General features: G+C 34.3%; 1 long non-coding RNA gene across 1 annotated transcript; it reads left to right on the forward strand.

Annotated features, from left to right (window-relative positions):
* The first annotated feature begins 1,829 nt into the window (after nt 1-1,829).
* On the forward strand, nt 1,830-21,618 carry LOC122149020. Its single transcript, XR_006162796.1, has 3 exons — nt 1,830-1,885; nt 17,860-18,060; nt 21,054-21,618. It is a non-coding gene; the product is annotated as an uncharacterized LOC122149020 (long non-coding RNA).
* The last annotated feature ends 4,377 nt before the right edge of the window (nt 21,619-25,995 follow it).

Genomic DNA, 25,995 nt, shown 5'->3' on the forward strand with positions numbered 1-25,995 from the left:
CATGGCATGCTACAGTAGAGAGCTACTTTAACTGATATATAGAAAGTGTGTGGCTATGAATCATGGGCATTTGTTTCTTATGTTATTTTGAAACCACAATGTGGAGCCTCTTGTGGAGTTTTGGGTGACTGCACTGACGTGAAACAAGGCCAGCATCTTAAATTGTTTCTGTGAGTCTACAGAAAGTATCCCATATGAGAAAGTATGACAAAAGTAAAGTATTACATAATCAGCTCCAGCAACAGGATTGACCCCACAGAATGATAAATGCAAAAATGTCACCCCGAAATATCAAGAGTACAGTAATTAATGAGATTTGGGAATGTTGTAGTATCTTAATTTTATGGACTACCGTGCATGTCTTGAGTCTGCTTTGTAAATTCCATGGCCCTGTTTAAAGTATGTATGAAGTAACTGCCAGATGTATTTGTGATCAAGACTATAATAAATAAATAAATAAATAAAATCACATAAAAAGCCAAACATTTGTGCTGTAAAACAAAGAAAGAAAGGGAGAACAGATGTATAGCAGATACTTGGTGATGAAGTGTTTTTAAATTAGAACAGTTTCTTTGTGATCTTAGCACTGATTATCATCCTAGCATCAATTTTGCATCTGCAACCAACTCCTTCATGAAACATGTTGAGTGGCTTAAACGTAAACACATATTTGGCTGTTTCTTCAACTGGGTAACTTTCTTTTCCTAATGTAAAGAGCTGTTTTGAAACAAGACAAGCAAAAAAAAAAAAAAAAAAAAAAAAGCTTCTATTTTAAATGAATTCTTCAGATTAGAAGTAAACAAAGTGCCTCTAACTGAAGAATTACCCATATCTGCAGGATATAAGCTGGTAAATAGCATTTATCTCCCATCTGAAAAAGATTACTTTGCTAGCCGAAGTTAGCAAGGTCTTAGCAACGACCTGATCCTCCTTAGTGTCAGGGAAATTTCTAGGCACAGTGGGAGAACAAACTATATCTTTAAAACATTTTCTCCTTCAAAAATCACATTAGTTTATCCTTGTCATTTTAATTCAAGACAGAGGCAGTACGCTTTGAGATAACTGCAGCTGGTATAATGCATTTGTCCTTATGCAAGTTTACATTTGGAATATGTAGTATGCATACTTTGCATGCTATGTGAATTGTATACATGCAACACCTGGATGACCGGCTGCAATTTCCAAAATATGTGGACTCATTTACATTTTTGCATTTGTCATGAATTGTATCCAAATTGTCTTACATTTCATTCAAGCTATGCATATTATCAGCTGATTTAGCTCAGCTATTAAGCAGACTCTGCTCTGAAAAGGAAAATAAGTTTAATACTATCATACTCCTGGCTGTTCTCTCTGACTTGCAAGTGTACTTTAGCTGTTTGAATATAAACATGACTGTGGTAATGTTTTTAAATCATCAGCACTGAGTGGATTGTTCCAGATTCTTAAAATATATTGCAGCAAATCAACCAGTAAATGTCTCTAGAATCAACTAAAGGAAAATGAAACTCTTCAAATAAACAAAGTAAAATAAAATGGCAGTTTAATAATTTCCCTGTTATTATAGTAAAAGTGGTGTGAACATTTCTGCCTCTCTCTGTTTTTAAAGTTTACCATTAGTTGAGAATATTAAAAAGATTTATGTTCCTTACTCTGTGTCACCTTTCCTCACCTCTTTTCACCCAAAGCGTTTGTTCTTACGTCCAGTGTCACTGCATGACAAAAAACATGTGCTTAGAGAACTGAGAATCTGGGGCAATGGGAGATATTATTAAAATATTATTGTCCAGAGTGCACATATATTCATATTGAATTAATTTATGTTTTTCAGGAAAGTCCCGTGATACATCTGTGGGAAATGCACTTCACAAGAGTTTATCCATGAGTAAGCAAAAGTATATTTTAACTCTTTAGTCCTCTTTCTAATGTTTCATTTTGTTCTGCCTTTAATTTGTTACTTAAATCATATTATAAATGAATATTTAACTTCAACCAGCTAAAGTCTTTACGATCACTTTTTTATCAATTTAACACATCCTTGCTGTATATTAATTTCATTCCAAAAAAATAGATATAGATACAAAAGATTTCTATTTTAAATAAATGCTTTTTTTTTTATTAATCAAAGAATCCAGAAAAAAACGTATCAAAGGTTCCAGTTAAATATTAAGCAGCACAACTTTTTCCAACATTGATAATAAATCAGCATATTAGAATGATTTCTGAAGGATCACGTGACACTTAAGACTGGAGTAAGTATGCTGAAAATTCAGCTTCACTATATATTATATTAAAATAGAAAGCTTTTATTTTATATTGCAGTAATATTTCGAAATATTACTGTTTTTTTGTATTTTGATCAAATCTATGCAGCCTTGATGAGCATAAGAAACTTCTTTAAAAAATCTTATTGATCCCAAACTTTTCAATAGCAATGTGTATATGTACATTTTCATTTTAGGTTAAATTATTCTGTGAATGAATATAACTCTAAATAAACTAAACTTTTTTTCCCCCCATATGACCATATTAACAACCTAGACATTTTCTTTCTGTATGAACACTATTCAAACATACAGAAAATGTGGTTTCATCACTGCAAAGTCTGAATCATGGCACGTGATGAGACATTCCGCTCTACATCCAGGCCTGTGTTTGATAGCCCACCCATCCAACGGCTGCCAGCTCTGTAAACATTTACTCATGCTATTAACACAGACCACTGAATTCAGCACTGTCTGACCACATATTACATAGCAGCTATAGTTAGAATATAATGTCTGACTTGTACCACTGCTGGGAAGCATTGTAATATACACGACCAGTTCATGACTCATCGTAAACAACACCCGAAACAAATATACAACAGGGAAGGGACATATTAAGGCCCTTTGATATGTGAACAGAGCTCCATGTCAAATAAAACCTCCATTTACAGATCCAAGAACTGAAAACACATTGGCCGCTGTCCCATTCCCATGTGTTGAGCACAAAATAAGCTGTGGATATGTTTAGGATGTGGATTATAATGCTGTGATAATTACAGGAATCTGCAGGCGAATGACAGCACAACTCCGTCACTTCATGATTTGCTTCTATGTCTAAATTAAGATCTGATGATTCACAGAGACCAGTGGAAGAGACCTGTTAACAGCTGTTTACATTGGCTTGAAAAGGGTGTTATTTCATTACAAAATATTAAACCATATTATTATGTTATGTTATATTATTATTACATTATAAGATTTTTACTCAAAACTTTTTTTAACTCAAGTTTTTTATTCAAAAAGGATGCATTAAATTAATCAAAAGATTTGTGTAACAATGTACATTTCAAATGAGTCAAATGAGTAAAAAAATTATGAAAAAAATGTTTCATGGTTTCCACAAAAATATTAAGCAGCACAGCTGTTTTCAACATTGATAATAAGAAGAAGAGCCTTTGTTTGTTTCTAGCAGACCAATCACAGCACCGTTATGCCTTTTTGGCTAAAGGTTGCAGGCTTGCCTTCCAGTGGCTTTGACCTCACGGCCGCGGGGCCCTAGGCGACAACCTGCCTGTTGGATGGGCCAGCAGTGTCTATGTTGCTGCTATACTGCTTCTTTTTTGTGTACCTTCTGCACCCGTCCCTTATGGTGTTCCTCAGGGTTCTATTCTTGGCCCTTTATTGTTCTCGCTCTACATGCTTCCCCTAGGCTCCATTCTCCAGAAATATAATATTAACTATCATTGCTATGCCGATTACCTGCAACTTTACCTTCCTATCAAACTCGAAAATGACTCTTTACAACCTCTTTTCTCATGTTTTGACGAAGTGAGAACTTGGATGGCTAACAATTTCTTGCAACTAAACACTGACAAAACTGAGGTGCTTCTGCTAGGCCCCGCTGCACTTAATACTACTCTTACAAGTAGGTTAGGCTCCCTTAGTGATAACTTACAACCCCATGTAAAAAATCTAGGGGTCCATTTCGATCCATTACTTCTTCCACCTCAGATCTGTTGCGAAAGTAAAACATTTTCTATCTCAAAAAGATCTTGAAATTGTCATCCACTCACTAATCTCTTTCAAGGCTGGACTATTGTAACTCTCTTCCTCAAAGCACTCAATCTCGGCTTCAGATGGTTCAAAATGCAGCAGCCGGATTATTGACAGGAAAAAAAAAGAGGGAGCATATTACTCCTATTCTTGCTTCATTGCACTGGCTCCCCATCAAATTCAGAGTTGATTTTAAGGTCCTTCTTTTTGTATATAAGGCACTGCATAAGTCAGCCCCGGATTACATCTGTGACCTTATCCAGCCATATACAACCTCTAGGTCATTAAGATCTTGTAACCAGCTTCTTTTATCTGTCCCTCGTTCTCGTTGTAAATCCAATGGTGACAGAGCTTTCGCTGTTGCTGCCCCTAAACTCTGGAACAGTTTACCCTTTACTATCAGGGCCTCTCCATCACTTTGTGTTTTTAAATCAAACTTAAAGACTCATTTTTACACCCTTGCTTTTGAGTGATGCTATGTACGGAACTTTTGATGTGTTTTTATGTACATATTTATATTTTATCTATTTCCCCTTTAATTTTTGATCTTTGTTGCTTTTTAGGTAACATTTTATTGTAAAGCACCTTAGATCAACAATGGTTGTGTTAATGTTGTGCTCTATAAATAAATTGACTTGACTTGACTTGTGTAATGAAGTCACAGCTTTTTGCTATAAAAGGCCCTGTGCATTGTAGGACTAGAGAAGTAATAAGCTCTTGATGTAGTTTCAAGGCAGAGAACATCAAACGTCTTTGATAAAGATGGCACAAAGTATAGATTTATCCCAGAGATATTGAAGTTTTTAGCAGTGACCAAACACGTGTTCTTTAAAAAGGCTGACATACGTCAAATACATACGTCATCAGTTTCATGGATGTGATAATATCTCATATTCTCTCTTTGAAGTGAGCCTGCAGCTCTGGTTTGTCTTAAAAGGGAAGGTAACAACAAGAGGACTACATCATTATTTAATCAACTCATTTCTATATTTGGAGGTGAACTTTTTATAATTTAAAAGCATGTCAAAATATTTTGTGCTTTTTGATGAGCAACACAATTCAGCTGTGAAACACACCTGTGATCAGACCCAATCTCTTGTCATGGGAATGAAGCAGAAAAAAATTCACTAGGTGTCAATGCAAAAAGTAGCCAGCTAGATTTTTACATATTCTAAAGAAAATGAGTTTCAGTGCAAAATAAAAAAAAAAATGTTCTCTTTATAGAAAAAAACAAATAAGGTTTCTACTATGGCTGCTGTGAGTAGTTGTTAGTGTGTAACTAAGTAGTTCCTATTTTAATCTAGGTGGTTTTAGGGTGTTCTGGGGTTTGTTTAAATCTCTAAGTGTGCAAAATAGTAATAGTGATTCTTGTTTTAACAAGCACCACTAATTAGCAAAAAGCCGCCCTTCTGCTTGCACGATGCTGTCAAATGCATTTAATGAGTGAGGAAAAGAAACAATAAGCACATGCTACTCATTACAGGTCTGTTGTGTTGGAGGTGAAGTTCTCATTTGTGAGTTCTGAGAAATTAGTTAATTTGTGAGAAATGCAATAACAGACTCAATGGGTGGTGAAGGGAATCCTCCCCAGACTCTTTCTGTCCCACCCGCCTCCTCTTCTTAGTTTTAAACAGTAGCACGTGTCTGTTCCCTAACTAGTTTTCTTCTCTCTCTCTCTTTTTTTTCAGGTAGTATCAGTCTTGTGCTGGTTTGGAGGCTGTCCTGAACTACACCTGTGGTTTACATGCCTTACAAACAGTCTAAACTGTGCATCTTGTTTTTTTTTAAAGCTGCTTTGAATCAATGGTGAGGGTGAAACAAAGGCCATGAGATTAACGGTGAGGGTTTTTATGAAGTACATGACATCTAATAACGGTTCCAGTCGCACTGTCATGAGAAACAAAGCAATTAGATCTCACCAATTGCATAATGTGAGAGAGCATTATTCTTGTCATGATTTTTCTCAGTTCAATGTTTTAATTTAGTGTGGTTTATTATTGAAAAAATAATATGCGGTTAAATTAAGAAATTATCATTCCGTATCATGCAATTAATTTTATTTTTATTTTTATTTATTAAAAGTTTGTGTTTGAAAGAAGATTCTTAGATTCATCAATGCTGATTTTTTTATTACTGTAAAAAGTAATATTGTGAAATATTTTTACAATATAAAATAACTGTTTTCTGTTTTATTATATTTTAAAATGCAATTTATTTCTGAGATGCAAAGCTGTATTTTCATCAACCATTACTCCAGTCTTCAGTGACACATTCAGAAATCATTCTAATATGATGATTCATTGCTCAAGAAAAGTTTTGGACTTTTTGGTGTGTATAAATAAAAAAAATTTTCTGGAATTCTGCACACAAAACTTTTTATTTTCAAATCTGGAAACTCCGTTTTGGGATGAAGGATTTTACAACAAATTCAAACCAGTCAGTCACTAGGCAACTCTGAATCAATCAAAGCTTGCTGTACCAGACAGTGAGCTTAAGGGGCCCATCGCTTGTTTTTGATGTGGAAACACAGAACATTTCAAATTGCCATGAATCAGATCATTGCAAGAAACATCTTTACCACTGCATTTGTGCATTTCCAGGAGAAGGATTACAGGAAAGTGATTTTGTCGTAATCAGATTCAGGCAGGATTTGAGGGGCTTTAGCAGCCCTCCGAAGAGTAATTCTCTCCGTGACGTGAGCAGACATTAAGGAATGTTTAGCAAATTCGAATTCTGACAAATTATGTTTAAATCTCAGTGATACTAAATATTTTGTGGCTGACTGTGTGTGTCTTTGGCCGGTTTACAATGAGCACGTGTGTTTGTTTATTTCTGGGAAGAGGGTCAGAGCGGGCAATCGTGAGGATCTTGAATCTGCAGCATTGCCCTGGCTGATTCTGTCAAGAAACATTATGCTTGGAGCTCGGCCCTGTTCAGAGAGCAGAGGGAGTAACAAATCCTTCACGCGACAAAACTCCCTGAAGGCCTTATGATGAGTCATAAACAATGAGTTTCAGCAAAAAAGCATGATATTTATTTAAAGTTGCACTCAGTCCCAGTTGATTTAGACCTCATACTGACACCTACTGGTGTGGAAGCATGAAGTTGTTTACTAACTTCTGCTGTGACCGTTGTGCGTTTGTGCTCCGCGTTTGACATCCCACCCTTTATACTTGGATTGTGGCATGAGAGCTGCGTCGCAATTTTTTCCAGCGTTCCAGTGGGAAAACTGTTTGTTTGGACATTTTATTTTTCCACTGGACTGTCTGGTCGCGTACATGCCAATCCATCACTTCAGACTCCGCTGTTGACTCAGGCTCCATTGTTATGTTGTGTCTGTGATTTGTATATTGTATATGTTGTTATATTGTTTCATTTGCTTGTTCTGTTTAGATGTACTTAGATGTTTATGCTTTCTAAAGCGCCTTGAGCTCTGAAAGCGATATGTATTAAGCAAACATGTTGTTGTTACAACAAACTAGTCATGTGATCTCAATACGGCGGTGGGCATGAGCCGCAGACCTGTTTTATAAAGAATAAAACAGCTTTTCTAGAAGACTAAAATGACTTGGCTCTTCATCTCATGTGAGTGTACATCACTTTAAGGTACGTTTCTTTATGTGTCAATCTTTTGCACAAAAAATGACTGAGCGCACTTTTATTCCTAGTTTAAAGTCATTATTTACTCACTCTCATGTTGTTCCAAAACTGTATGACTTCATTTCTTCTGTGAAACATGAAAGAAGATATTTTGAAGAATTGAATTCAATTTATTTATTTATATATTTTTGCCCATGGAAGTCAATGGGAATGAAACCATTTGGTTACCAACATTCTTAGTGAGTAAATGATTTTTGGGTGGACTATCCCTTTAATAATATTGTCCGTTCTTAGACTCATCTCGTTTACGAGCACAGAAAGAGTGATGAGCATATTTCATCAGAGTTGTACATCTCAAAGCACTTTGTAAGTACATTTAAAGAGCCTAATGTAAGATTTGAAAACACTGACTGTTCAGCTTTGGAAGGCAGACTGAAGGTCTTGCAGTGATTAACAGCTGTGTTTAGAAATCAAAGCAAACACTTCACTTCATGTGCCTCATAACCGAAGATGAATTCTCTTCAGAGTATCTACAGCATGGCGATGTTTCGTAATTATTCATGTTTATCCTCCGGCAATATTCAACCATTTGTTTTAATACAGCTGCTTCAAATGCAAACAAGAACATTGATTTAATATGCTAAGCACTAACATATCTTGCACCCAAAGCAAACACACTTCTCTTATTCATTCTATAAAACAAACGCCCATATTACCACCATGCTGGCCTAGAGATGCAGGAATTATAAAGGAAGACTTAAAGGTATTGGTGAGAATTATGTCATTTTTACTACTCTGCTGCTTCTACTCCTTCAATGTAATGAAATATATATATATACACTCAAGGGCACCTCAGTCATGGTATTGCTGGCCTGAGACTCAAACCCACAACCATTAGGCCACGACTTCCCCTATATAGCATTAAATATCAATATTATAGTTTTAATAGTATAGCATTATAGTATATATAATAATAAAATATTATAAATATTATATTATAGTTATTTTAAATAGTTTTTAACTCAGTTTGATAAATATAGTAAATTTAGGTTACTATTCACTAAAATCATAAAAGTTCATTTGAGATGTAGAGATATCTGATTCATGAATGAATCATTCTTTTGAATGTTTTCAAACAGTTTACAAACCCGATTCCAAAAAAGTTGGGACACTGTACAAATTGTGAGTAAAAAGGGAATGGAATAATTTACAAATCTCATAAACTTATATTTTATTCACAATAGAATGAAATTTCATGCCAAATATTGGCTCAATTTGGATTTCATGAGAGCTACACATTCCAAAAAAGTTGGGACAGGAAGCAATAAGAGGCCGGAAAAGTTAAATGTACATATAAGGAACAGCTGGAGGACCAATTTGCAACTTATTAGGTCAATTGGCAAGATGATTGGGTATAAAAAGAGCCTCTCAGAGTGGCAGTGTCTCTCAGAAGTCAAGTTGGGCAGAGGATCACCAATTCCCCCAATGCTGCGGCGAAAAATAGTGGAGCAATATCAGAAAGGAGTTTCTCAGAGAAAAATTGCAAAGAGTTTGAAGTTATCATCATCTACAGTGCATAATATCATCCAAAGATTCAGAGAATCTGGAACAATCTCTGTGCGTAAGGGTCAGAGCCGGAAAACCATACTGGATGCCCATGATCTTCGGGCCCTTAGACAGCACTGCATCACATACAGGAATGCTACAGTAATGGAAATCACAACATGGGCTCAGGAATACTTCCAGAAAACATTGTCGGTAAACACAATCCACCGTACCATTCGCCGTTGCCGCCTAAAACGCTATAGGTCAAAAAAGAAGCAATATCTAAACATGATCCAGAAGCGCAGGCGTTTTCTCTGGGCCAAGGCTCATTTAAAATGGACTGTGGCAAAGTGGAAAACTGTTCTGTGGTCAGACGAATCAAAATTTGAAGTTCTTTTTGGAAAACTGGGATGCCATGTCATCTGGACTATAGAAGACAAGGACAAACCAAGTTGTTATCAGCGCTCAGTTCAGAAGCCTGCATCTCTGATGGTATGGGGTTGCATGAGTGCGTGTGGCATGGGCAGCTTACACATCTGGAAAGGCACCATCAATGCTGAAAGGTATATCCAAGTTCTAGAACAACATATGCTCCCATCCAGACGTCGTCTCTTTCAGGGAAGACCTTGCATTTTCCAACATTACAATGCCAGACCACATACTGCATCAATTACAACATCATGGCTGCGTAGAAGAAGGATCTGGGTACTGAAATGGCCAGCCTGCAGACCAAATCTTTCACCCATAGAAAACATTTGGCGCATCATAAAGAGGAAGATGCGACAAAGAAGACCTAAGACAGTTGAGCAACTAGAAGCCTGTATTAGACAAGAATGGGACAACATTCCTATTCCTAAACTTGAGCAATATTTTCTCAGTCTAAACATTTGATATGTCATCTATGTTGTATTCTGAATAAAATATTTAAATTTGAAACTTCCACATCATTGCATTCTGTTTTTATTCACAATTTGTACAGTGTCCCAACTTTTTTGGAATCGGGTTTGTACTTAAATCAGTTTAACGTGTGTGTGTGTGTGTGTGTCTGTGTGTGTGTTGCAGAGAGGAGAACATGTCTTCAAATGGTCTCATTGTGTTCATAAAGAAGCACTTACAGGATTGGAACAACATGAGGGCGAGTAAATTATGTTTTTTTTTTTTTTTTTTAATTTTGGGTGAACTATCCCTTTAAACTGAGAAAATCTTCTTTGCAACATTTTAGCTCTGTTTTAGCTCTTAATACTGGCAATCATAAAGTAGATACATGTGAGATCTCACTTGAGCTTTGCAGATGTCTTTATGGATAGTGTAAGGTGTTAACACAGAGCCAGCTCACAGGTGTTTGGCCAAGACCTCGGTATTTAAAAACTCCTCAAAAATGAAACAGAAAGCCTAAAATATCAGGCACTGTTTTCATTTTGTAAACCTGTAAAAGCAGGATAAAGACCTAACCTACCGAGCTCAGTCCAGTATTTCACCCTGAACAAACGGAGGTCAGCTCAGTGTGATAACATGCCTGCCACTTTCCCAAAGTTTCTACACTGACTTCTCAGCAGCTGCCACGTGGCAGGCAAATCTGTCTTTAGTAGGTTAGTATAAAAGAAAGTTGCAATGTGAATGTCAAGCACATATCAGTTATAGTGGGACTCAAAAGACTGAGTGAACATGTTTGTGTTCTAATTTAATACTTAAAAATCTACATTTATATGTGTTATATGTATTTCAGTGACCTAGAAATAGAGTCAAAAACATGGTAAAAAGTACTATTATAAATGTATGATGAACAGCAGCGTATACAAACATACATATATATTTTGAATAAATGCTGTCCTTTTTAACTTTTTATTCATCAAAGAATCCCGAAAAAAGTACCACAGGTTCCAATAAATAAATAAATAAAAAATAAAAAATAAATAGCACAGATGTTTCCAACACTAATAAATAAATCATCATATAAGAATGATTTCTGAAGTATCATGTGACACTGAAGACTGATGAAGTAATAGCTGATGCCTCACAGAAATAAACTATATTTTAAAGTATATTAAAATAGAAAGCCATTATTTTAAATTGTGATAATATTTCACAATATTACTGTTTTTTTTTCTGTATTTTTGATCAAATAAATATATCTGTTATTTTATCTCTCTACCAATCTCTCTATCCTTCCTTACTAGGTTCAGATTTTGGAGCCTTCACCTTGATACAGTGATACTTAAATTTTATTAATTAATCAGATTTTTAATTAGATAAATGAAATTACTATGGAAAATCAAATTCATTATTCAGCTCTACATAGGAAAAGGGCTTAATTAAGTGTATTGTGTGGGTTTCGCATTTAATTAGGGTATAATCATGGTCATTTCCAGTCAGTCAACAGTTATTTAAAATGTGCAGGTGTTCCCCTCTGTCTTATGGTGCCAGGATTTTAAAGTTAAAGCCTTTGACTGAGCTAAAGCCTATATTGACCCACAATTTGTACATGGATGTCATGTGACTGTAAATAAGGCCTTGCATGCCCAAGGCCAGTATATTGTCTCACATTTCTCCAGCTCTAGATCATTAAAGCCTCCTAAAGTAAGATAGGCGATGCTTTAGGAAGGGCTTCACTAGGGTTGGCCCCTGGGCTCTCTCCAGCAACCTGACAGCCCTACTCCACTCTCTCTAATACGTGCTAATTGCATTCCCTCTTACTCACTAGATGGGAAGAATGCACATGTTATTTCTGCACCAGGGCCCATCAGCAGATTCCAGCTTTGAAAGTAAAAACATGGCTGGTTGAGTCAGAAAGGTGCAGGGAATGTACACTATGAAGCAATATCTTGTTGACTTTTTGTATGACTTTTTATTTTTATTTTTTTTAACAAAGATATTTTAAAGTCCCCACTGACTTCTACAGCGTGGTCAAAAATAATAAATAATAATAATACTATGCAACTGTTTGGTTACCCAAATTCTTCAAAATATCTTATTTTGTGTTCAGAAAAAGACATAAATTCATATAGGTTTGGAACAACTTGATGACAGTAAATGTGAACTATAACTTTACGGTTTCATTTTAGAGACACTGAATAGTATTATTGTATTATTATTCATAGCTTCATTCATGGCATGGGTAAAACTTTCCAAAAGCCTTTGACTGTGACATAATCATCCTAACATGACCTGACAATATGACTTACAGAACCATTAATTAAAGGAGTAGTCCTACACCCCCCCCCCCCCACCACACACACACACACCCCGCCACAGGCTGCTATGAATTGATTTACAATTCATATAGGCTTTAATTTCAGTGTGTTTTACACACAAAACTATCATATGACTGTTTTGTTCATTTTCATTACATTGTAAAAATGAGCATGAAAATTCTGCTAAATTATTATTATTATTATTATTATTAATTATTATTATAAACAGATTATTTTAATATACTGCATGCAAGATCTTAATGTCTTGTCATTGCTTTCAACATTTCAACAAATAATGTATATCAAATTGCAATTTATGTATTCTTATTACTATTACTAAAAAAAGTCACATAATTTGAATTGACGTTCAGTGCATAAGTACTTCTATTCATGTTTGCTGAACCAGGGTAATTGAGCTTCACGGCAGAGGGATTTTCTAGTTATTTAACACATCTGGCTTACCTGACTCCTCTGTGCTTTTTTTCAGAGGCTGGATTTACAGTAAAATGTTTAAAGATCAAATTTAGATCAAGGGGTTATTACCCAAAATTATGCCTTTGTTGAAAGTAGGTTTATCTGTTGAAGGAAAGTATAATCCAAATATTTTGTGATGTTAAGATTTACCAGCATTACCATGTTATCATGGCTCTACAGAGAAATAACAGTAGACAAAGGAGACACATTTATTTGTAAGAGTTTTGCTATTAGACTGAATCCCACTGGAGCACAAGGGATTTGACGATAGAATGTTCAGATCAGTCATGTGGTCTTCACTAACTCCATACTCACAGAACAATATACAACAGAGATGATTGATGTTAGTCATTTGGTATTTTGATGACTTTGCAGATACTAGAATTCTTGAGACTGATATGAACTTGAGTTGATGACCTTTCTTTGAGATTCAAGCTAGTTCTTCATCTTATTAGTGTAATGTTTAGAAATTTATGTTAGGGGATACCTTTTTTTTATTTATTTTTTTTTAAACATATCATTGTCCACTGTATACTTCAGAGTGTATTTGTAACATTCAAGTTAACAATTTAATCATAATTAACACCAGTGTGACAGTAAAGCTAAAGCTGCCACAATGTTCACATATATAACAGCAGCTCCTAGTTATATTATTTACAATTCTGTTGTTAGCTAGCTAACTACAGCTATATTTAATATTTCATTAATTTACACACCCACTGTCACAGATATGGACTTTATAAATCAGTGTATTATGAACTGTTGATGTTTATATTTGGCCAGACACAAGCTTTTTCATTTTCTGGTTTCCACTAAAGTGTTTTTTCCACACTAAATTGTATTTTCTTGTTGCAAAATAATGTATTTGTGCTTTATTCATGTGGAAAGATTTTAAAAATTTTTTTTAGTCTTTTATGTTCACCAAGGCTGAATTTATTTCCATATATGGTATATGGTAACACTTTATAATAACTTTCATTACTTTAGTCTTCAGTGTCGCATGATCCTTCAGAAATCATTCGGATATGCTGACTAATTAGTGTTAAAAACCTGACACATTTTTTCAGGATTTTTTTTTTTTTTTTTTTGATGAACAGGAAGTTCAAATAAAGACCATTGTTTGGACAATCTGATATGTATGTGCTATGTTGTGTTAGTACTAAAGATATGACACAGTTCACCTTTAATGATGCCTTAGTTATAGACATTATAAAGCAAAGTTTCATGAAGTTGTTGGCCAAATATTCGCCAAACAATTGAAGGGTGGTCTCCACCAGTGATAAAAAGCTACGCCTTTGTTATCTAACAACAAAAGTCAACATGAACTCTTAAACTGCAAATTGTAACATAATTACTGTATTTTGGTTCCTTGATTAAGTTCCTAGATTCTAATTATTTTTTATTTTGTCTAACATGGTTTGGCTTTCATCATCTGCTGATTTGTCAACAGGATGTGGGAGGGTTTGTCATGTAAAAAAATAATAAAACTGAATTGTCAGCTTAACATAAGAGGTGAGATGAGTGCATAGCATTGTCGTAAACTTAAAGAACAAAAGGATTTCTAGTAATAAATGTCAAATACAGCTACTTGACATTCAGACAGACTCCCACAGTAAAACAGTCTTGTGTTTATGGCCAACACGGTGCTGTATTTTGTACTTAGTGGTCCAGCACACAAACTTTCCTCAATAGCAATTTGTCCAAATGAAATACAAGTTTCATATTTTATTTTAGGCGAGTCTTGCTAAATTACAGAGTGGTCACTGGTGCCGAAACAAAAATGCTGCTTTTTGTGTGGTAGCTGCTTTTCTTAAACCTCTGTTGAAATGCATTGCAGTTTTATCTAATCTCGGATCTCTTCGTGCTTTCTCCAATCATCTAAGTGAGTGATTTGTACATACGCCAGTTCATTCCACTTCCCATGAAAATGTTTACTTAGCCATTGCAAATCTTTGTTAGGTGAGTGAGCTTTATTTAAAAAGTGGAAAAATGGCCCTGAGACTTCTGAAGGAATGTATTTGTGGATATATTGTCCATGGATGATTTATATTTTCTGAAAATGGAACATGATAATCTTTTGCACTCGTTTTCCCTTGTTTAGCAAATGAGAAAGTACAGCAATTTACATACATTGTAACTACAATAATCATCTATAATGTTTCTCAAATCAAAACAAAACCATTGTCTTTAATGCTTGCTTTAACATCCTTGAATGCTGAGTACATTGTTTTCATAGCATGGATTTGTAGGAATCACAGAGCTGAAGCTCTGCTTAGGAGAGAGGATTAGAGGAAAAATGCAATGGCATTCCAGAGGTGTTGCCGTAGAAACCAAGAGGAGTTGGCCAATGTAATGGGTCAGTAGCTTTTGGACAGGTGATGTGCTCACCCAGCAGAGAGGGCCATAGAGACTCTGAATCCCAAAGCACACCTAGCTCTAACAATGGTGCTGCAAACAAATTCACGCTTTTACCACAAGATACTGCCCCCCCCCCCCCCCCGTGGTGAAGGACTCAGCATCATAGTGAAATTTAATAATGCAATGCAGCATTTCATTTGACGGTTGTACCTCCTATTGTTCTCTGTTTCTTTGACTACTTTCTTTCTTTCTTTTTCTTTCTTTCTTTCTTTCTTTCTTGTTATTGCTGTTCTTAATGCATTGAACTTTTTATTTTTTAGAATATTTTATTCTCGTCACAAATTCAGGCTTTCTGTCTTCAAATATGAAAATCCATCAACTTTTTATATTTCTATAAAATGTGAATTATTTACATTTTTGTACTATGATAATCTAAGCAAGGGTTAAATTAATCATAAACCATTTGAATATTTATTATGTGAAATTATTTATTGTGATATTTATTATTTGTTTTATTAGTTTTTTTCTCCAGTGTCAGCATGCTGAAATATGAGACATCTTGTATGAAGAAAATATAAAAATTAACGTAAATATGACTTATGAACAGAATATTTTGTTGTGCATTATTTCAAATAATTGTCATTTTATCAAATTATGAAAAAGTGTGAAAATATTATTAAAACGTGAAAAATTATTTCTCAAGATGAATTTTAGTTAATTATAATAACCCTTATGTTAACCATGAAATGAGACCTGTGGAGTCTACCATTTTATTATGAAAATGTTTAAAATTTACTTTCCACCATATCAAATATAGTAAATAATTACATCAAATATAGTGGAATGGTATTTGTTAGTTCAGAAAAATTGTAAAAATGACAGAATTTTCTTGTGATGGTTTATTGGCATGCAAATTAAATAAACAAATGAGAAAGTGTAAAAAGTTTTCTGAAAATCCACAGGGCCAATGGTGCCCATGAGCACCTAGCCAGTTTTCACTGAACAAGAGAAAATGTCAAAGAGAATAATCTGGGACGGGCGTAGGAGGGTGAAAATGAAGGTGGGGGCACTAGTTTGGAGTTCACACTCTGTCCGTCCTGGGAATTAATATGGATTGGTGATTCCCAGTATTGTGTGCCCCTCCGGAGCTGGAAGATTAAAAGTCTCCTGCTCATTCAGCTACTGCTCAGGAATTGAGAATAAACACAGTAGCACACAGCTGAGTCAAGAAGAGCAGTGATTACTCTTTTATGGGAACTCAACTCTTCAACCTTTTGTTCTCACAATGAAACTCTGCCTCCCAAGGTTTATACCTGGGGCCCTGCATGGGAGACAAAGGGAGGTACCTGGAAAAAACAGTGTAACTTGGCAAGCAAAACAATAATGGGAAGTCCAATGAGGTTGTCCCTTTTTCACAGTACTAAAGACGAGGGCAAATAACAGAGGAAGAAAATTTACTTTTGCATCCTTCCTGGTGACTGTTTCATATACATGCCAGACTGATTTGACTGAATACGATTCTTAACATTGAGGGCAACAGATACAATTCTCGTTTACTGGAATTTGCAGAAGGGCCGGCGGCTCATAGGAAGCCATTGAGGATGTTTCGACAGCCACTAGAGTCTGATTCACTATTTCCACATGGTCAATTGCTTAGGTGGGAACATGGAAAGCATAAATTTGTGTTCCTAAGTACCTTGGCATCAGCAATAATAGCCCTAGTCGCATTGCGGGTGATTTGTTTCGTGTTTCAAGGATAGCTAAATTGATATACTTGAAGATCAAAGGTTAAAGATCAAGAGGTGTAATGCTCATGCTATGTTTACGAAAGTAATTTTTTGCAGGGACTCGTTGCAAATGTGGCAGTGACGTCCGGACCGGAGCTCAGGGGAGCACGGGTGCGGTTGGGCCTGCTTATGTTTAGCTTCCTCCAGAGCTGTCTTGATTGTGTACTCATAAACGTGCTGACAAATAGTCTTGGCTCTGGACACATTTATGAGCGGTTTGTAGCATTTTATTATAAACAGATTGAAATTTTTTTCTGTCAGATCAGGCTAAAAGAACATGGAAGATCTAAATGAGACGGACATAAATAAGGTTTAACTGTTGTGTTGATTTATTAAGTTGTTAATAAATCAACATAATAGCAACACAACACATTTATTATATTGTTTAGGTTAGTGAGATTTTTGAAATAAATATCTTATGACCACCAAGGATGCATTTATTAAATAAAAAAAATACAGTTAAACATTAATATTGTACATAATATTAGAATATTTATTTATTCCTGTGATGCAAAGCAGAATTTTCAGCATCATTACTCCAGTCTTCAGTGTCACATGATCCTTCAGAAATCATTCTAATATGCTGATTTGCAGCTCAAGAAATATTTCTTCTTATTATCAATGTTGAAAACAATTGTGCTGTATAACATTTCCGTGGAAACTGTGATACATTTTTTGAAGATCAATAGAAATTGTCACTTTTGATCATTTTAATGCATTAAAATAAAAATTTATTTATTTCTTTAACTAGGTAGTGTTTGTTTAATATGAAACATTATGTCTATATGCTTTATGGAGTAGCTGTTTTGATATTCATTTGTACCTAACATCTGAGATCATCTTATGCTCTTTTCTTTGTGCCAGGGTTGACTGCAGTGGCCTTCAGAATGGGCACAGCTTTTTTTTGGAAGGGATTTACAGTGAACTGCAGGTGTCGTGGCCCTGTGGGCTGTATGGTACTATTGTGAGAGGAACAATGGCACAGAAAGCTTGGGAACCGCTGCTTTGCTTTGTTCTCGGCTATTGTCTGTTCCCAGGATGTCCATCAGGATAATGACAAAAAAGGTCAAGCAGCTGACACACTGCATTACCTTCACTAGACGATGACATGATTGGCAAGCGAAGACAAAGGAAAAGCATGATTCTTTAATGTTGTACTGTCAAGATTTATGAATGTAGGTTTCAAGTTCTATTTCTGAGATAATGATTCTCTGACGTTAAAAGTGCACTGACTTTGTCACTGCTATGTTGTTGTTAGGTGTTAAACTCAACAACCCAGACTGTTAGAATAAACCAATGCACGTCTTCACTGATGTGGAAGATGTGACTGAACCAGCCAATTATTATTTAAGCTACATTAGGGTGCTAGAATGTTATTTCTATGCTTTTCAGGGGCAGTCAGACATTGCACAAACGTACCAAAGCTGTACAGCAAACTTGGCATAGGTCAGATGATGTTGTGTAATTCCTTGCACATGCATGGTGGAATATCTATTATATGAAAAATGTACCTAGCTGTATATACATATATATATATATATATATATATAGATATTATATATATATATATATATATATATATATATATATATATAGTATATATATATATATATAATATATATATATATATATATAGTATATATATATATATATGTATATATATATATATATATATATATATATATATATATATATATATGTATATATATATATATATATATATATATGTATATTAAAAATATATATATATGTGTATATATATATATGGTGTATGTCTATATATATGTGTATATAATATATATATATATATATATATGTATATGTATATATATATATATGTGTATATATATATATGTGTATATATATATATATATATATGTGTATATATATATATATATATATATATATATATATATATAAATTTGTTTTGGGGTCAGTAACTTTTTTACATTTATTTATTTAAAAAAAAAAAACTTTTATTCAGCTTTGATGCATTAAATTAGTCAAAAATTATGGTATTTATTTATAATTTTACAGATATTTATATTTCAAATAAACATTCTTTTGAAGGTTCTTTTTTAAGCAGCATAGCTATTTTCAACGCTGACAATAATAAAAAATCTGCATATTAGAATATATATTTGTGCGTTTCATTGGACACAAATGCAGTGTCCTTTCGTGTGACACTGAGAAATCCCTCTGGGTTTCCTAGCTTTCTCAGTACTGAGCATTGTTAGAAGACATCTATTTACGAGTACTGTTCCTCCATTTTTATTCCAAGGGAAATGATGCCTTTCATTCGTCAAAGCTATTTATAATTAGGAGTGTCTGTTGCATGTAGGGAAAGCAATTACAACAGGATGTGACCCGTGTCCACGTTTACAGTTCTGAAAGCAGGGCGGAGAGAAGCTCAAATGAATCAAAACAGTCCTCCCCAGTAACAAGTGCCTGATACCAAAGCTCCATGCTGTACTTCTGCAGATACAGGGATTGTGGTCAGAGGTCACATGTTACAGTAAACAACTTTAAGAAGTTCATTATGAAAGAAATTGATGAAACATCAACTTCTGAGAACAGCTGACAGCGCACATTTCTCAGTATTTTAGTACAGGATATGTTAATGGCTGTTTTTGGACCCATTTAATCATTTTATAATCATTTAGTCAGTTTATTAAATTAATAAAAACCATTTGATTGCTAAAAAAGATTTTCCTTAATTGGAGAATTTGTCCAAATATCTAAACATCTATAAAACAAGATGAATTTTAAGGCTTAAATTACATTAAAGGCTTTTTTTTTTCAGAGAATACATCTGTAATTTTATGTATAATACATCTGTGATTTATATCTATCAGTTTATTAAATTAATAAAGGCTTAAATTTAATTAAAGGCTTGTTTTAACGAACTCATCTCATATATATATTAGTGCTGTCAAACAATTAATTGCGATTAATCGCATCCAAAATAAAAGTTTTTGTTTACATAATATGTTTATTGTGTATATTTAGTATGTAAAGACATATACATACAGCATATATTTTGAAAATATTTACATGTATTTACATGTATATATTTCTATTCATATAGATTATATCATATATAAATATATTTAATACATAAACATTACATATTTTTCTTAAATATATACATGCATGTGTGTGTATTTATATATACATAATAAATATACACAGTACACACACATATATTATGTAAACAAAAACTTTTATTTTGGATGCGATTAATCGCTATTAATCGTTTGACAGCACTAATATATATATATATATATATATATATATATATATATATATATATATATATATATATATTATATATATATATATATATTATATATATATATATATATATTCATTTTATTTAAAATATGTTTTAGAAATCTGTTATGTAGAATGTGAAAATTAAATCGGTGACTATTTTTTTTCTTTTTGATTCCCCTACAACAATTTAAGAACAATTATCCAAAATGTTTACTATATGTGCATATGTTTTATCATGAAAGCTTTTGTAAAATTTTGTAGCAAATTTCAGTTAGCGAATGTAATTTTATTTTATTTTTTTATACAGCTCTATGACCTTTAGCCCATATGCACATTGCTGTAGACCGAAAGATGGCTGGCAATCCTCAGACCATTCCTTATTCAAGCACAAGTCATAAAACCAAAAGACAAAACAAACACAAACAGTTGTGGGCGACTGACCTTGCCAAACATTTAGGGAAAGACAGCTGGAACAGTACTTAATGTCGCTTCAACAAAACCCTTTTAATTAGAAAATAGCAGCCGAAGAAACTGGATGGGGTCATGGAAAGTGAGCTTTGTTTATTAAAAATTTCCTTAACCTTTATTTATTTTTGTATATTAATTAGCCCTAGTTATCCTTTCATAATTGAAAGGAACACTAACATAACAACAGAATGAAAAGTGATGCTTCGGCGCCAAAGGGTGATGGGAATGCTGGGATATTCACCTTTGTCTAAGCTCTTGTTTGTGTCTGGCTATCATCAGTATCATTACAATGCTAATCTGGGTGTGGTTGGCAGGAAGAGAATTGGCCCAGTATACCCAAAACAAAAACTGGAGCAGCGAACCCAGAGCTTCAGCAACTATGAAGCAGAAATCAGCGGGGTTGATGAGTTTACTGTGAGTTTTTCCAAACATTTCCTTCTGTACACTTAAAAATAAAGGTTCCCGAAGGGAGGTTTTACAGTCATGTTGTAGAAGAGCCATTCTGTTTTCCCCAAAGAACCTTTCAGTGAGTAGATCTTAAAAGAACCAGTTCTTCTTAGTGTTAAGAACACTTTAGAACCATTTTTTCCACTATAAAGAACCTTTTATTTAATGGAAAGTTTCCATGGATGTTAAAGTTTCTTCGTGGAACCATAAATGCCATAACCATAAATAAAAAAACCTTCATTTTCAAAAGTGTATTGAACTAGGAATAAAGATGCTAGCCCAGTCAATTCAGAGCATGGATACTAAGACATAGTTGCACAGTTGGCCATATTATAAGATAAAATTATGGTAAACCAGTATAAATCCTGAAAATAGACAGGGAGAGGAGTCTATTGCAGATGTGAGATAAATGCTGTTCCTCTGAACAGAACCCATGGGATTTAAAAAAAAAAAAAAAAAAAAAAAAAAAAAAAAAAAAGAGAGACATTTTTTGGTTTGAAGGCAGAGCCAAACCCTCAGAGACAAACAGCACACCAGAGAAAATCTGCAGCCTGTTGCACTTTTCAACCTCATAAATCATAAAGTGTATTATTTCTGACATTATAATGACATATTCATATCCTATTTTCTCATCAATAGTGACTCATAAACTACACTTAAAGTGTGATTATTATTATTATTAAGACATTAATAATGACATAAGTCATGAACCTGTTTCTCATTTCTGACCTTTTAAACTTAAGGAATCCTGAAAAAAAAATTTTCAGTGATTCAAAAATTTCACATCATGATGTAACTATAAGAGGGTTTCTGGTGCCACAAAAACAAGGTATCTGACTGTGACTATGTTCTGATTTAGATTTGCTAGCTTTACCTTATTATATCAGGATTGAGACTTTTAAAATTGTGTGTGACTTCACAAATATCCAGACTATATAAACTTTCAAAACTTAAAAAAAAAATGTGATTGACAACTTTATTTCTCTTATATAATTTTGGTATTTTATAATTACGCTATATTAAGAAAATTATTATTTTTTATTACAACATTTTTCTTTTTTACTCTTGAGAAATAGGCATAACATTGTTATGAAAAAATATCTTGTTAGTTATATTCTTTAAGGTCATTATGAGAACCAAATAAATTGCGCACCTTTTAATATATCAATAGAAAATAAACTGTCATTTTAAATGGTAGCATACCCCAGGAAGGCATTTTATAAAGGTTAATGGAAACCTGATGTATCACTGTCATTTTTTTCTGTGTCTCAAATAGTTATTCAGCCGTTGGTATTAAGCTTTTTATGGTATCGTCGAAAAGTTTCAGAAATAACATTTAAAATCTCTGGCACTGACAGCCAAAGAAGCATTTGAACAAAAGCCCCGCCTTCTCAATTACAACTTTATTCTCTGGCGCGGATGGAAAATTGCTGAGAAAGCACAGGAGCGCATTCAGTCATCTTTAATTCTCGTACTAAGACATGCAGTAAAAGTTCCTTCTTACATAAGTCCAAAAACAGCTAAATATAATCGATTGAGACAAGCCCGTTAGTTAAAATTACCGTGAATTCTAATGTCCGTCATTGCAGTGATGAATCTCACATCATTTAGTGATCCCACTTCTCTCACCATTCGGGCTTTTTTTTTTTACTCTTGAGAAATAGGTCTTCCGTTAATAGTACGCAAAAGAAGCGCATGAGAAATATTGCTGTGAAAATATCATACAGAATTCATTACCGCAAGTTTGAAGAGCTTGTTGACGCCCTGACGCGACGCGAGCTCCCTATTCTATAGTTAGTTTCTTACCCTTAGGGTTGTTCCGGGGGGTATGAGTAGAGTCTTGCCTTGCTTCCCCTGTTCATGCAAACAAATATCTGAAAAGACCGATACGCGATCCCGTTGAGCGCATCGACAAGTCTTTTGAGACTTACCTCTTTCAAAAAGCCTCGTGTGTTCTTGTTTTCTCGAGTATGATACTACATTAAATCATTACAATTAATGGGCCTAAAACGTAGGCTTACAATGTTTTTATTTCCCTCTGCGTATAAAACCTTCATAAAATTTTCATTTGTGTTAAATAACTGTGGTATAACCCTATGCTGTAAATCAATACATTTGATAACGCTTGACATACTTTGTTTGTATGTATAAAACCAGTCAAAACAAACATCACACCACTTAGGGTTGTGTGTGATTTTAATGCACTTCTGGGTTGCATAAAAATGCAGACACACACACATTTACACAATAATGTCCAGAGAGGAGACGAGACAGAGCGATAATTTTATTTTCCATTTGTTTGTCTGGTTTAAATTTGCTTGTTTTACTTTGTTTATAGGATGCTGACTGAACCGTACCCTGATGTATGCTCCCACACATCATCGTTGTCATGGATGTGTTAATAATTTAAAGAAAGAGAAGTTTGTCTTTTATCTTAATTTTGACTCATGACACAAAGAATAGTTTAGCGACATGATCTGTTTGCGGCAAAAAAAATGGTCCCTATGAGGTTTGCTTTGAGGGCTTTAGAACCCTCTAAAAGATTTAGTGCCACACTGAGAGAAAGTACCCTGAAAGAACAATTTCAGTTTGTGCCGATCCACTGAAATGACTTTTGGCAAACAGGGGTGTGTTGTTTTCTGTGAGTTGTGAAAACAGTGTGTCACTGGTGGGGTCCGGCCGTGATCTGACACGCTGGGGAACAACACAAAGCTCTTAACGTCATAATTACATTAGCTCTTAATGGGCCGAATTTTGCCAATTACTGATGGAATAAATGACAAAATAAACAACTCAAGGTTCTTGGTGGTAATATTGGCACACTAAAGATGTCATATTATTGTGCTATAAACAAATTGAACAATAATTGAATTTAGATTTTATCAGTGAGGAGAACTCGTTCTCACCCTACTATCTCATTTCTAGCATTGTTCTGGCTTTCCATTGTTATTTACATGTGGCCAGCAGGGATTAAAATGAGTAATTCTCGAGCAAAGGTTCTGTTTATTTTATTCAAGTGTATTCATAATGTGAAATATGAATGGGATTGGGGCTATTTTGTCATGGAATTTTAGCTTAACACATAACAGTAGTGTAAGCTCTTCCGTTTGGTTCCTGTAAGGAATGCAGAGCAGACAGTCACCAAGTTGTGTTCACCTTTTATTAAATCAATACAATTCTGCACGCTCAGAAAAAAAGGTACAAAAGCTGACACTGGGCGGTAACTTTTCAAAAGGTACAGAGGTGTGCCTTTTGAAAAGTTACCACCCCAGTGACAACTTTTGTAGGGACAAGCAACATTTGATCATATGATTGAAAATTAAATCATACAACATTTCTTGGTTCCATCTCGTTTGTTTGTTTATTCTTTCTGTCCGTCCTTCCATCTATGGTTCCATCCATTCATTCTATTGTTCTATCATACTTTCTATTTGTCCATCCATCCATCATTTTCTCTATCATTCTATTGTTCTGTTCTTCCATCTATCTATCCATTGTTCATTCAGTTGTTCTACTATTATCTCTATTGTTCTATTGTTCCATCCATCCATTCATTAATCCATGCATCCATCTATCTATCTTTGATTGTTAACTTGATTTCACTGAACAAAGAAAGCCACTCAGCCACTCAACATTATTTAGGCAATTTTACTAGCAAACACTAATTAAATTTTGCTCAGTTATAGTAGCATGCCATGTGAGTTTTTCTAGCATGTCAAATCTCAGAGTTTAATGAGTTTATTCCTCCCCCACTCTCTCTTTCTTTCACTGTTTATGATCTCGGGTCAGTGGCGGGGAGCTGTGTACATACTAAATGTCTAATGTATGGTGTCACACACATATACACACCAAACATAGCAGAGTGTGCCTATTTGCTGTGGCGAGGGAGCACTGACGTGTGTGGCACCAGCGTGTGAAGGCCGTGGGCTGAGTGTGGCTGTTCTAGTCAAGTGCGTACAACTCTGGGAAGGTAATGATGTGTCTGACGCAGGAGTGGAGCGTGTGTGTGTGTGTGCAGTCCAGCACGTTTAATGTACATTGTCCCAAGTGCACTCTTCTGCACAAGTAGTTCAACTTCCTGTGGCTGCTCCTCTGTGGGAAGAAAAATAAATCCCCAATGCAGAAAAGGCCATGGGAGATGTCGGGGTTAAAGACAGACCTCGGGTTTGTAGGAAAGGTTGTTTACACATACATGCAACAAGGCCAAAAGCAAGAAATTGCTAAACATTTGAAACTGTTCTTTGCCAATTCAAACCCCCAGTTCAAGTATGTGTTCCTCTTTTGGTGTTTTTTATAAGCTTTCAGAAGAGCAATTAAAATATTTGTTTAGCCACTCACAATAAAATTTTAAGATACCAGCTTTCTTGTAGTGGTATTTTTGCACAGCAGAGTTTGAGGTTACAACTAATTGTTTGTCTTGAATGAATTTTGCTCAAAGAAAATAAAGCTTGTTTTTAGGACCATTATGGTTTTTTGAAGTGTTACTTTTTCATGAAAAGCAAGTATTTTTGCATTACGGTATTAACTGTTGTACTGCCTTTGATTTCTATTTTATTTTAATACACTGTAAAAAAAAAAATCGAATAAAATTGTGTTATAATATTTGGTAACACTTTACAATAAGGTCTCATTTGTTAACATTAGTTAAACATTAACTAACATTGAGCAATATGTGTTTTACAGTATTTATTAATCTTTGTTAATGTTAATTAATAAAAATACAATTCTTCAATGATTGTTCATATTAGTTCACAATGCGTTAATTAATGTTAACAAATACAACTTTTTCTTTTTAGTTTTATCTTCATG

This window comes from Cyprinus carpio, chromosome A20 (assembly GCF_018340385.1).
Source record: "Cyprinus carpio isolate SPL01 chromosome A20, ASM1834038v1, whole genome shotgun sequence".
Lineage (NCBI taxonomy): Eukaryota > Metazoa > Chordata > Actinopteri > Cypriniformes > Cyprinidae > Cyprinus > Cyprinus carpio.